Source organism: Oreochromis aureus, linkage group 7 (assembly GCF_013358895.1).
Source record: "Oreochromis aureus strain Israel breed Guangdong linkage group 7, ZZ_aureus, whole genome shotgun sequence".
NCBI lineage: Eukaryota > Metazoa > Chordata > Actinopteri > Cichliformes > Cichlidae > Oreochromis > Oreochromis aureus.
The window spans coordinates 60,294,401-60,307,123 of record NC_052948.1 but is presented as its reverse complement, the minus strand read 5'-3'; the positions used below and the strand labels follow the sequence as shown (position 1 = coordinate 60,307,123).

The 12,723-nt window shown below is 41.3% G+C and overlaps 1 protein-coding gene across 2 annotated transcripts in view; it reads left to right on the top strand.

The window, feature by feature from the left end:
- The first annotated feature begins 5,781 nt into the window (after positions 1–5,781).
- The window catches only part of tead1a (TEA domain family member 1a), a 49,468-nt gene continuing 42,526 nt past the window's right edge, over positions 5,782–12,723 (top strand). The window contains exon 1 of one of the 2 annotated variants that reach the window (XM_039614847.1): positions 5,782–6,049. The gene's annotated coding sequence lies outside the window, so the exon portion shown is untranslated. The remainder of the gene's footprint in view (positions 6,050–12,723) is intronic. The other variant, XM_031738323.2, reaches the window with a different exon arrangement.

Genomic DNA, 12,723 nt, shown 5'->3' with positions numbered 1-12,723 from the left:
TTAATTTTTGCACTCAAGTATTACTTTTATTTCTTCTCCATTCAGATTGGCATGCTTCAGTAATGGGAACATGTCAAGGCCAAAGTTAGGGCTTTAATCACACTTAGGTTGCAAATATTTTTGGAACTTAATTCATATGGAAACATAAACAGCAGAAACCCCCCCAAAAACAATGGGTCTTGTTGATTAAGTCCTCTTTTAATAAGTGCAAAGTAACGCAAGCACAGCTTTTGATGTGAGAACACGGCTATAGGGTTTAGTATTCAATAAGCCAGCAACTCGTACACCAGGATCGGTGAACATGTTTTCATGGTTCGGTTCCAGATCTGCACAAAACATGCAAAGAGGATGATCAACTTCCTTCTCCCTTTGATCATATACATGCTTGTGCTCTTATACCTGCAAAGATACATGCATATTCTGCTTTGCATCTGAGGCTCTCTATAGAAAAAATTGCACTGTGATTCTGGATATTCTAACATATCTGCAAAGACATCATAATAAAATGTAACACTGACCGTAGACACTGGCCAGTGGTGTGCCACGCTTTTCTTCTTTACATAAGAACATCTTATTTGTTTATATGTAAAAACACTGTATGTATATATAACATTTTTCAACAGATGAAGTCCAAAGGTCTTAGCTGTGACCAATGACTGTAAAAAACACAGTTTTATGTGGCTGTTGGTGTTGACCAGTGGAAATGTAAATTTGCTTCAGACAGTAGCTTGATTTCCTTTTAAAAGAGTCGTATATGAATTTCCATAAAAACAAGGAAAGAAAATACGATTTAATCTTTTGCTGGTTAAACAGCTGGTGGTGCTGATTCTGTATTTTGGTGTTTGGTGTTATGTCCTGGTGACCATTGAAATCAGTTAATTTAGGTACTCCATGAAAACAGCTGCACAAATAAGTGTCCAAAGGTGTTTCAAGGCAGCGAGTGATTTAAAGGCTATTACAGAATGATGGAATTATGTTGGGCTCCATTGAATTTACGGATGGATGTTTTTATCTTTACTTCTTAGATTTTCTATATTTTTGTGCAAATTTAAGGATTTGAGTGAAAAATAGAACCAATAATGGATACAATGCATCGGTTTAAAGATTAATAAAAGTTCAATCTGTCTTTTTTTAAAAAGATTCGATTTGTTCTGTTAAATAACTTATTTTGTGATCAAAGCATACACAGCTTATGGTATCTCTTTTAGGACAAGTTTTGGTTTTATTCAATCTACTGTACTTTTGGGTAGGGCTGAAGAAAAAGAATATAATATGAACAAATTGTAAGGATTGATTTTTTTTTCCCAGAGCAGAAAATGTATTATTATGTTTCTCAGATGAAAGAGACTTTGGGTTTCCTGTTCCAATAGGAAGGTTAACTTGAACCCAGAGTCGGTTACCGTGTAACAGACTCTGAACCTAACTTGCTATCCTGGCAGGTCTTCAAGCTTCTTCAATAAACTCCTCCCCTCCTGAACACCTGAACCAGCTGCCTGATACTCCGTTTCATTTCCTCATTCATATATTGAATAGCGTAGTAAATATCGGGGCGCATGCATTTGCAAAGGTTTACGTCTTTTGAAACAATTAAATACCATTTACATGTTAGTTCATCAGTTTTTATACTTATAGAGAGACAGGAATCACTGGACAGCGCGACTCTGTAGACATGAAGGCACCTGCCAGGTTGTCAGCCAGCTCCCCTGCACTGAAACAATTACCCTGTTTTAACCTCAGCATCTGTTACACTGCAAATCCCCCAAATAAGTCTCACTAGGCCTGAAATCACAGCCCAAGTAAACAGTGTCTTATCTGTCTGATCCACATTTTTATCATCACATGAGTTTTGTCCCTGCCAGCTTAAGATTTGATTTAAATATAAAACACTAAATTTTGTGCAACCCTATACCTTTTGATAAGCTTTTTCGTCCCTTCTCTCTTTTCAATGTAAACTGGATTCCAGTCAACTTGATTAAAAAGGAATTGCCAACCTCAGAGTTTAAGTTTAAACCCTGAATTTCTTTAACCTGCTTTCTGGAACAAGCTGCTGTGTTAGGAAACAGCAGAGGAGACTCAGGAACAAGGTGTAGAAAAAACCAACAAAGACTGAGAGAGAAGATTAAATACACACCAAATAGATAATAAACCCAATCGAGACTATAATTGTAGTGGGAGGGAAAAACAGGAAGTCACACTGGGATCTAACCTTCAAAATAAGGTCAAGAATAAACAGTGAGGTAGAGACAGGGGTCATGAAAGGCGTTAAAAATGGATTGGTGGAAGTTTCATGGATGTAGATGAGGTGGAACTCGCCTTACATATACCTGAGACTCCACACCTTTATTGTTTAGGCTGCCACCCACAGACCACAAATGGGGCTCTTGCATCTTTTAGAGCTGCCATGATGCAATCAGTCTTTATTTTCTTGCTGTCATTTCAAGTGCAGAGAAAGCCAAATAGAGAGACTGACATGGATGCTCAGTTCAGGATTATTTATATAGCACCAAATCCCAACAACAGACACCTCGAGATGCTTTAAAGTGTGAGGTAAAAACCCTGCAGTATTCAGGGGAAAAAACACTAATATCAAGTAACTCCCTATAAGCAAGCACTTTGCAATGGTGGGAAGAAAAAACTCCTTTTTAACAGGAAGAAACCTCTAGCAGGACCAGGCTCAGGGAGGCGCAGCCATCTGCTGCGACTGGTTGGGGAGGGTAAGAGGAAAAAACACAGAGCATATGAAGGCAGACTAAGGGAGAGAGAAGACAAGAATGTAATGACATGTTGCTGTGGTGAACAAACCTGCGTGGACTGAAAAAAGCCGAGTGGAGACGAGTTTAGTACACAACATGAAGCCTGGCAGCAGTCTGAGCCTATAGCTGCGTAACTAAGGGATGGTTCAGGGTCATCACCTGTAAGCCTGCAGTCTGAGAGTCTAGCGCTCTGTTAGCATAACATGGTACCGATGAGTTCTTTAAAATATGATGGGGCTTATTCAAGAATTTTTATGTGAGGCGAAGGATTTGAATTTCAATTTTGGATTCAACAGTGAGCCAGTGAAGAGAATCTAACATGGAGAAATACGCTCTGTCTTTCTTGTCACTGTTAGCGCTCTCACAGCAGGATTCTGGATTAACTCGAGGCTTTTGAGGGAGCTTTTAGAACAAGCTGATAAAAAATGAATTAGTCAAGATTACAAGTAATTAATACATGAACTAGTTTTTTAGCATCACTCGGAGACACAATGTTTCTAGATTTACTGATACTGTGAGAATGTAAAAGTAAAAGCAGTTATACATGTTAGTGTCGTGTGTGTTGGAGGACATGTTTTAAAATGACTCCCAGGTCTTCACAGTGTTGCTGGAAGCTTCAGTAAAGCCATCCAGAGCACATATCTGGTTAGACACCATGTTTCTAAGATTTTTAGGCCCAAGTATAACAATGTCCTGAATTTGGAAGAAAATTGTGGGCTATCCAGGCCTTTATGTCTTTAAGACATGCCTGTAGTTTCACTGGTTTCTGTCATTTGGCTTTATAGATATATATAACTGGGTGTCATCTGCTTAGCAATGAAAATATATGCAGCGTGTTCTAATAATACTGCCTAAGGGAAGCTGGTATAATGGAAATCGTGTTGGTCCAAGTGCAGAACCCTGTGGAACTCTGTGTCTAACTTTTCTGTGTACAGATTAAAACCATTACAGAGCATTTCCTTTAATAAAAAAATGTAAATGCTATGATGAAGAGTATCCAGTGCTGCACTGAAGCCTACAGGGCAAGCACAGAGAGAGCTCCAGTTCGATCTGTGCTGCTCAAAGTACAGCGAGCGGGACCAATTTGCCTCTCCACAAAATTATTTTTAGCACCTCAAAGCGAGTTTCTAGGGAGTGGCACCATGATCTATTTGGATTTTCTGGTTGACAAGATCTGAGCTGTGATTTTAATCTTTTGATGAGAGAAAAAGCAGCTCCGTGCATATTATTATATGTTTTTTAAATAATAAATGTGCAGCAGACCTTCACTTCTGTACGCAGGCGTGAAGAAGATGCAGGACTCACAGAGCGTTAATAAAACATCAGGAAACCAGGTGAGGTCAGATCAGAGGTCAGACGGTTGACCTTTAGGTCACTGAGCTGAATGGTTTTACTAGCTGCTCCTGTGTTTGCATTGTTCTGAGTCTGGGAATGAGCCACCCACACCTCCTCTAAGATGTCTCAGAAACACACTGTGTACGGTCCACATGTGAATCAGCTGTGTGTGGCTGGGTTTGTATGGGAGAATTTGTTCCTGTGCACACAAACACAGACATGCTGCCATGTGGAATGCTTGTCTGCTGGCTTGCCTGGCTTGGCCGTGGTGTCGGGTTGCAGTAGGTGTTCCGGAGGCTGCGACCCTGGCATATCTGTGTTTGTTTTATGTCACAGCCCCTCCCTCTGGGGAGATGACAGTCCAGCAGAGCCCGAGGGGATGAAACCTGAGATAGGCAGAGCTTAGTAGTAAACAACAACTCCTTTATGAGGCAGAGGCGGCTGTCTGCCGCATTCGAAGATCTCACAGAGAGACAAAGATTTTTTTTTTCTGGTTAGGGCAGTGGCTCCTAAAAGTGAGGTCAGGATAAGCCCTCTGGGGCTTTGTGCATAATAGAAAGCCAAAGAAGTTTAATCCCAATACTTGTTCTTTTAAAGTTATGAAGATTTAGAGTGACTAGCCTTTATAAATCCTGCACCATTCAGTCTGTAACGTTAAACCAACACAAAGCAGCATTAGCTTCAAGCCTCTGATAATGTTAAATTAGCCTAAATGTCAAGCCTGTGCTTGCTTGTCTTTTTAGTGGTTTGCCCCAGCTGTTGCTGCTGCTGTTTCTGCATGGAGTCCATCAATCTGTCAAGCATTTCCCCTTCAGTTAGCTAGCATTAATGGCACAGACATAGCATTACTAAAAATGTGTAACAGGTTGTTCTTTCAGGAGTTTTTTAAAAACACAACCCGCGCAACTACATATTATGTTTTATTATATGTGGACACCTCATTTGCAAATGACTAAGTGGAGAAGGTTGTTAATCATCTTACAAATATATGTGTCAGTCTCTGCTCTGTGCTGCAAGAAGTGTGTGTCTTGATTTATAGTGTTTTTATTAGACTTTTACTTAGCATTGATTAGCAATTATGGGTATCTGTGCATTATAGCTGTACATGGATTTTAAGGATGGCCCGAAGTGATAACTTTTCAAAATTCTTTGGTTCAAAGATGTCCAAAAACGTGGTGGCTACATCCATCTTTCATTTACAGTCTATATTGTAGACTTTTGTAGTTGTGCAGTACTCAGTCTGTTAGGTGAAATATTGCGTTTAAACTTAACTGCAGACCACGTGACCACAATAAACAGGACGAATACTCAAATCTTGGCTTGCATAACAGCAGATGAAAGTTACACACGTCAGGTTTTTATTGATTATAAATCAGATTAAAAAAATATTTCTACGTCGGGTTGTGGTTGACTAACTTTTTGAGTCTCAGAATTCCTGCCACAAAGCTCCCATCCAAAGTGTTTTTCTCTTTCTTTTAGCGTCACCTTATCTGATTAGTTGTCAGCCCCGCACAGCAGACGGTGTTTTATCTCGACCCTCCTCCTCCTCTTCCTGAATAGAGTTTGGGCGCTCCACTCTTTTGTTGTTGAACGCAGCCCGTACAGTCCGGCCCCTTCCCCTTCCCCCTCGCTCTCTTTCTCTTTCTTTTTTTTTCTCTCTCTCCACCCATCCTCCCATCTCTCACTCACTCTATTTCATCCATCCAGGGTGACGCCAGTCCCTCTCACCCCGCCCCGTTCAACTCAGTCCGCTGCGTTCATTTCATTCCTGCTCCCATTCCGCGCATATTTCGCATCCTTGGAGAGACGCTGCGCATTTTACGCACTCAGCGCGCCCGATCCTTCCTCAAACCAAAACCGAGAGGAGACTCTGGAGTTGGCGGAGGGCTTCCCGCTGCTGTAGCGACTCCGATCCGGTGAAAAGTGTGGGAATTAATCCATAAAGAGGCGTAGGAATCGAGGTAAGTTCCCTAGGAGGAGTCCCCCCTCCCTCCCTTCGCTCTCTTCAGCCTGTAGCCTGAAAGCCCCCGGACGTTTCGCTTGTTTCTAAAATCCTGAAGTGGTCACTGAAGCTCAAATTAAAACAGTTTCGGCGACACTGGAGGACAAATCGCCACAAATACACCTATTCTACATGCTGAACAAGTCTAACAAGCTTATTAATACTGCGCCGTGTTGAGCTTCAAAGCGAGGGATGTCGCTTTCACTACAGTTTTATTCCCCTTCCTTCCGACACCAGAAAACAAACCTTGTTTCCTAACACTTCTTTCTGTCGTACGCTAAAAATCACGTGTTTTCTGTTTTTAAAAACGGGAATGTGTCCACGGGAGATTGAGAGATTGTGGATGAAAAGCTTTTCGCAGCAGCGCTGGGAGGCAGCTTAACAAAGCTGGGAGTGAATGGGGGACTTGTTGCATCGGCGGGGTTTTCTCTTTTCCTACACAGGCAGGCAGGCAGGCAGGCAGGCCCCAGTCACAGAAACAGGCCATAGGCTGATAACATGCACACAGCCAGTGTTTACCCAGTGGACAGAACACATTACACGCTCACTCTCAGCACCATCACACAGCCCGTTTGGGAGATCTGTTAACGCATTTACTTCTTATTCCACCTTTATAGAAAATGACTTTTATGAAGGGCTTTAAAGCTCTTCTTTTTTATATATATAAGTCTAAATGGAGATCTGTGATGCTGACACTCCTTCCACTCCACGCGTCTGTCAGTTTGGAGTAAAAGCTGCCTGCAAAAATTACAGCTCACATCACAAATCACAAGTCTCCTTGTTCTCCAGCAGCTCCTCACGTGAGCCTATGTAGTTGTGTTCTGTACTTCCTTTTTAATATTGATCAAAGGACTGCTCCTGTCCTCTATGGCTGGAGATGTGTGGCAAAGCAGGGCCAAACCACAATGTAATTATTGGAGAAAATTACAGCCTGTAGGATGAAACATAGTAGATGCATTAATTCTGTTACAGTAATCCTTCTGTTAGATGTCGGGAGGGCGATGTTGGATAAAAGGATTACATTTCAGAGAATATTAGTTTGGGCTTCTTTTTGAATAGAGTTGATGCGGCTAAATGAAATTGGGGATATTGGAGATGAATGTTTTGTTAATGTGAAGTTGTGCAACAAGTCCAGTAATTACAGTGGAATCAGTGAGGACTGTAACTTGTAGCTGTTTCCATTATCAGTGGACTTTTCTAATTCTTGTCTCTGTTTTCTTTTGTCTAAAAGATGTCGGACGGTCTATTTCCCCACGTCACTGAATGTATCGTTTTGTTCATGAAATATTAAAAAAAACAAGCGGGTGGAGGGAAAGACTATTCTGCATATTCTGCCTTTTAAAATGGTCCAAATGATGAAGTAACACCTGACATTGTCGATCAAGCGGTGAATTTCACCACTGCCCCTGTTTCAGAACAGCCAGTACCAAAAAAAGTGTGGGATGGTGCTGCATTTAAGTGTTTTTAAAAATGATCCGGAGAACAAACAGAGTTTTTCTGCAGAGGTATTCCAAATATTTCATTCCACCTTTTTAAAAGTATGTGAATAATTACTTTATTCAGGCTCTGTTTTGTGCAAAATATAACATTGGAATCATTAATGAAAATGTGGATTTCTCCAAGTGGAGCGGCTTACTTTAAAATTTTAAAACCTGTCTTTAAGAGTGTGAATCTGGATGTGGACGCAAATTGCATTTTCTATTCACGCTCATCCCCGCTTTAAAGTTTCTAACAGTGACAAATCAGGCCGGCCTGAATGTGTAAAAGAGTAAGGGGTGTGTGTGTGTTTTTGTGTGTGTGTGTGTGTGTGTGTGTGCGTGTGTGTGTGTGTGTGTGTGTGTGTGTGTCATTGTCTTTGCTGTGTCTAGGCCCGCAAGTGTACAAAGCTTTGTCAGTCACTCTGGGCAAACAGCCTCCACTTTCCTCCCCTCTCCCCCTCACTCACCCGTGCCTCTCCTTCTCCAGTCCGTTGACATCTGTTTTGAGTGCTCCGTGCACCTGTAGAGACCAGGGGTGTGTGTGTGTGTGTGTGTGAGGGGGAGAGAGAGGGGAGGGGGAGAATAAAGGGAGGTGCAGAATGCAAATCCAGGCGTTTGTTCGGGGCCTAAGCAACGCAGACTGACTGACTAACGACCATTTGGTGTGTGTGTGTGTGTGTGTGTGTGTGTGTGTGTATACATGTGTGTACACATTTGTGCATGTGTGTGTTTGCCTCTTGCTGTCCAGGCCAGGCAGCCCCATTGTTGAAGCAGCAACAGGCGTTGGTGGATGAGGACGCACCATATGGCCTCTGTGTGCTTTAGTCACAACCGCTGTGTATGTGTGCATGTTTGTGTGTGTGTGTGTGTGTGTGTGTGTGTGTGTGTGTGTGTGTGTTTTCATCTACTTCACCAATGCTGCTGCAATATGGTGGAGTTTGGAGTGGAGCGCTGCTCACTGCCGTCCTCCTTGTTGTTTCATCTGTCGACTCATTTCTAAACAGGAGGACAGAATCCGGCACACAGATTTTTGTGGAACTGGGATTAGGAGGAGTAATCTTCGTGGCAAATGAAATGATGTCTTGTGACATCCCACTTGGTTCGTTTATAATTTCAAAAATGTAGTTGCTTTTTTCTTTTTTCACCAGTGCAAGTTGTCATTTTGGCTGAATCAACAGGTGATACAGTAAATCCTGCAAATGAACGGATGCTGCTGGCTTAAAAGATGTTTGCTCTACTTTTTTTCTCTTTTTTATTCCTCATTTTGTTTTGTTTTTTATAAGACACAATCTTCCTTTTAATTCTCATTAAAAATTAATTCCTCCAGTGTCACTGCAGTCCTGTTTTCCAGCTTGCTGGTTTTTCATCGAACAGCTCCTGTTTTTGTTGTTGTAGTGCATTCTGTTCTGATCTCCCAATATTTAGCATGCAGCACGATACGCAAAGATAAACTCGGCCAAGAGGGGGAAACTGTAAAAGAAAGAAGGGAAGGGGGGTGGCTGGGTGGGTGGGGGTCCGGGCTTGTATGTAATGAAATTTAGGGAGCTGAGCCGGTTTATTAGAGCAACAAAGCTGTGAGTGTGTGTGTGTGTGTGTGTGTGTGTGTGTGCTGAGGGAGGGCAAAGGGGTTAGATGGGGAAAGAGAGGGTGGTTTTGGGGGTGAGGTGGTGAGGGTGCAGGCTTTGTTTAGGAGATGGGGGAACAATAGGCATCCTCCTGGGTGGGGTGGGGGAGTAGGGTGGAATAGGGGATGCTGGTGTGCAAGGGAGCCGGATGGGGGTGGTGGTGGTGGTAGTAGTGGTGGTGGCTGGATTGTGGCTGCGGGAGGCTGGCGGAGCCTGTGCTGGCTTGCCTGACTGCCCGAGCTCCTCGTCTTTCAGCGTGTCTCCCACATCCACACAGATGTCACTGTATCTGAAAATGTGTCTCTTTCATTGTTTGTATCTGTGCCGATAATCATTTAAGTCACACAACAACACTGTTGTTGCACTTTGAAGATGATAAGAATGCTGTTACCGAACGTGTGATTCTGCAACATGTTGTAAGACAATGCAACATGTCTCTATTAGAAGCAAACAAGCAAAAATAAAACAAAATAGCCCATAAAAGCACATTCATACCCACAAGACGTGAAACCAGCTTTACAGGGCTTTACTTTTTGCAGTATAATAAGCTAGTGATGCACTCATTGTGACATTCTGATGCTAATAAGTTTTTTCTTTTTGCTTAATTTCATTTTTATTATTTGTCATTATCACTTTTTTCTAACTAAACTAATATAGCCCCATTTAAATAAAACAAAAAAACAATTTTAAAGTATTTCACAGTTTTGATTCCTCAACATTTCACATCCCAAAACTGATGTGACACAACAGGTAAATATTTCCCAGCGATACCAGTAAATGGTATGTCATTAGCCGATATCAGTCAACGATATCGTGTGTTACATTGGGACACAGATGCGTGATTTTGGGTCCTGTGCGTTCTGGTGTATGCTTGAGTGGATTGGGATCCTGACAACATGGAGGCCGGTCAACGCCTTGGGCTCTGTGCTGTTTTCCTTGAGTTTGTAGCTGAGCATTTTTTTAAGCGATGTGAGGCACACTGTCCTTCCAGAGGAGGGAAGAGTCACCGGGGAGTGTTGTTGCTATGGGGTCCTGTGTTTTCTCTCTAACGTTGTTTAGGTGGTCATCAGCAAAACATCAAGATTTGCTGGCATTACAATGTTCTGCAGTGCAATCACTTCACCTGTCATTGGTATAATTGCTGTGGCTGATCAGTGTACACCTATCATAATCCATGTACATTTTTTTTTTACTGAACATACAAAGGCAGGCATGGATTAACCCTAATCCTTGACTTAAAAAACTCAGTGAAGATCTCCACTGAAATAAGTGACTTGGCTTAATCCTTGTCGCAGGAGCTGAGCCGCTGTGTGAATAAACTGCAGAATAAACTGTAAAAAGAGGCTGATGTCTTTGGTATTCCCTTTGAGTCACATGAGCTTATTTTATTTGTAAAACTTTTATGTTTTTGTTTTTCTTCTGCAAAAACAGAAATTAACAACTCAATAAAAATAGAATTTTTGCACATTACTTTTAAAGCTATATTTAACGTATACTGTAAATACCATCGTGAACAGTAAGTTCACGTATTTTATTTTGAAAGTAAGAACAGAAATAAATACTGTAAGCATGATCTCAGCCTTTCGGGGGTTTTGAGCACCAAGCAGAAGAATGGATGAGTCCAACCATCCCACCGTGGAAAGTCTGAATCAACCCTCACATTTCCTGACCTCAGCAGGAAGTGAGAAGGAAGTCTAGATTTCAACTACTACTTATGTATTTTCCCGGCTGGAGGAATTGACACGATAAACACTCCACAGAGTGGGCCAACAGCTCGCTCTGCTCTCTGAAAACTCCCACAGTGGAAAAATGTTTCCCTGCTGTTGTGCTCACGACCTCGGTTTTTGTGTTCAGCAGCCCTGATGGTGATTACTCACTGTTGTTTGTTCTGATTTTTTTTTTTCACTCTGTGCAGAGTGTGATAAATTATTAAAAAATGATATATAATTACCTAATTGGAAACGAGTAAGTTTTCACAGAGTACGAAGTCTATTTCTCTTTTTCCTTGAACTTATATCCTTTTTATGGTAATTCAGCTGACACTGGTTTGTGTTTTAGATTTACTATTAGGAGCTGTGAACAGCAGCAGAAAATAGCACAAAAAAGGCTTTTGTGCTATTTTCGTGTGGCTTTTTCATTTTTAAAAGGTGAAATGATATTTTCTCCTCTTACACATTTAAAGCTAAGCAATTTATAATTAAAACCTGGCTTTTAATTTTACTCTCTCAATAGTTTTTTATTTTTAGCCTTGACTTGTAGCACCTAGCCAATTAGCCTAACTAATGCTCACAACCTCAAACTAGATAATACTAACGTTCAAATCATAATTTGAATTTGTAGCGCCCATCGACTTGAATTCCTTACTTGGACAGTTGGAGCATCTCCAAGTTAAGAGTCCAAGACGGTGGCGTTGAACGTAAACTTCAGTAAAGCTGTAAAACTTTTAGTTTGTACAGCCACTGTCGTGTATTGTGACTCGCCAAATACGCCATGACACAGGCTCTATCTGTGCTGAAGCTGTGTTTTTCTGTGCAAAACAACAAGTATCACGGTGTATTGTTAGTGAGACCTGAGTGGTGCAAACTTTGCTAAGAACTAAATAAATCCAGTGTTTTTCTTACTTTTATGGCTTTTCTGCTGGAACGCACTAACTCGGGAGTAAAGTAATTTCCCAGTTCTGACTTCCAAGGCAGACTTGGAAGTCATAGTATGACTGCATGTAAATGTTATCTTTTTGTGCATTTTATGTTATTATGAAAGTTTCAGTATAGCATTAAATAGGAGTGGAAGGAGAGAGAGGGAATGACAAACAACAAACATCCATGAATAAAGCTACCAGCGCAAGGCTAGCTTACCTACCATGAGCTCTGCGCTTGTTACAGTAGCTCAGAAATGTCACAAATGAAGGCTTTCAAATCCAGTGCTCTGTTCTACCTTACTTAATGTTGATCGTACAATGTCAGCTCTCCAGTCTGTATTTTGAAGCCTCAACATTAAAGATTTAGCTGCTGCCATGTTCCCATATTTGTATATAGTGATATTAAGTGTAGCAGCAAGTCACAATAACAGTTGCCTCAAGGCGCTTTGTACTGTACGGTAAAGACACTTGGAGTATTAGAGGGAAAACGACAATCAGATGATTTCCTGTAAGCAGAACTTGGCAAGAGAAAAGAAACTTCTGGCACACCCAACCTCAGTGAAGGGCAAACACCTGCCATGACTGGTGTGGGGTGGAAAAAGGAGCGCATAGGGAGACGACACAAAACCAAAACTAGTTTAAAACTCATTTCGAGCAACAGAGACTATTGAAATGCTAGAACCTCAAATTTGACAAATTGTTATTTAGATCATTCAAGTTGTCCTTCACCAGTTTTTTTTGTTTAAACTCTGAGAGGGACAGACCGCTCTCTGAGAGCACAATAAAATGACAAAAATCATTCAATAAAAAGTTACCCTAAAAAAATTGATGATTATACTCCCTTCCAGAGATATGAGTTAATGGCACGTTATAGTAGATTTTCAGTAAACAA